Below are 1,858 nucleotides of genomic sequence, written 5' to 3'. Positions count from 1 at the left end.
ATTGATTTGCGGATATTGAAGAATCCTTGCATCCCTGGGATAAAGCCCACTTGATCATGGTGTATGATCTTTTTAATGTGTTGTTGGATTCTGATTGCTAGAATTTTGTTAAGGATTTTTGCATCTATGTTCATCAGTGATATTGGCCTGTAGTTTTGTTTTTTTTGTGGGATCTTTGTCAGGTTTTGGTATTAGGGTGATGGTGGCCTCATAGAATGAGTTTGGAAGTTTACCTTCCTCTGCAATTTTCTGGAAGAGTTTGAGCAGGATAGGTGTTAGCTCTTCTCTAAATTTTTGGTAGAATTCAGCTGTGAAGCTGTCTGGACCTGGGCTTTTGTTTGCTGGAAGATTTTTGATTACAGTTTCAACTTCCGTGCTTGTGATGGGTCTGTTAAGATTTTCTATTTCTTCCTGGTCCAGTTTTGGAAAGTTGTACTTTTCTAAGAATTTGTCCATTTCTTCCACGTTGTCCATTTTATTGGCATATAATTGTTGATAGTAGTCTCTTATGATTTTTTGTATTTCTTTAATTAAGTATTATAGAGGGTTTGATCCTTCACATCTAAAAATAGACATCAGTTTTACTAGACTATAACTTTTAGTATGTCTGTAAATCAAGGTTGTTTTTGTTTTTTGCATCTTTTTGGGGCCAGTTTTGTTTATAGTTCTAAATATGTGATTCTCAAATATTATATGTGGAACTCTAACTTTCAGACATTTCAAGCTGCACAAGCCTGAGGCCACCATCTTCACAAGTAGAACCTTTTAACTGGATTTTGTTGGGGACCTGAAGGCAGACAAAGAACACTAAATGAATTGCAGGACTCGGAAACTGTCACAGAGATTTTCTTTCCCCAGGAGTGATAGGGACATTTGGAAGAGGCAGGCCTGCTTGTTCCCATTAACTGCTGGAGTTAAAGCTGGACTAGAGACAGAGTGATGGGCCCTGCAGCTTCAGGGGCAGGCTTGGGAATGATTAAAAAGAAAAATAAATGATGGAAATTATTTGGGAGAAAATTTATTTTATACACATGGGTATTTAGTATTTCAGTATCTTTTTTGATCTCTGCATCTTTGTTGAGAATCAATAGACTATATGTTTGAGAGTATTTCTGGCCTCACTATTCTATTTATCTAGGGGTATACCCTTTTAAATATAATTTTGTTTGTTTATTTTTGGCTGTGCTGTGTCTTCATTACTGTGTGGGCTTTTCTCTAGTTGTGGCAAGCATGGGCTACTCTCTAGTTGCAGTGCATGGGCTTCTTGTTGAGGTGGCTTCTCTTGTTGCAGAGCATGGGCTCTTGGATGTGGGCTTCAGTAGTTGTGGCACATGGGCTCAGTAGTGGCGGCTCCGGATAGTTATGGTGCTCAGGCTTAGCTGCTTCACAGCATGTGGGGTTTATCAAACCATGTCTTCTGCGTTGGCAGGCAGATTCTTTGTTACTGAGCAACCAGGGAAGCCCAGGTATATCCTTTTAAGGATCACACTATCTTAGGTGCTGAAGCTTTATAGTAAATTCATAAATTAAGTAGCATGAATCCTTCAATTTTGTTCTTTTTGGTCAAAGTAATTTTGGCTATTCTAGTTCTTTTGCTTTTCCACATAATTTTAAAAATCAGCTTTTCAGTTTCTAAAGGATACTTCAGTTCAATTCAGTCACTCAGTTGTGTCCAACTCTTTGTGATCCCAAAGATTGCAGCATGCCAGGCTTCCTTATCCATCACACAACTCCTAGGGCTTACTCAAACCCATGTCCATTGAGTTGGTGATGCCATCCAACCAGCTCATCCTCTGTCATCTGCTTCTCCTCCTGCCTTCAATCTTTCCTAGCATCAGGGTCTTTTCAAATGAGTCAG

Source organism: Bison bison, unplaced genomic scaffold, assembly GCF_000754665.1.
Source record: "Bison bison bison isolate TAMUID 2011002044 unplaced genomic scaffold, Bison_UMD1.0 scf7180017864466, whole genome shotgun sequence".
In the NCBI taxonomy this organism is placed as follows: domain Eukaryota; kingdom Metazoa; phylum Chordata; class Mammalia; order Artiodactyla; family Bovidae; genus Bison; species Bison bison.
This window is presented reverse-complemented; position numbering follows the sequence as displayed.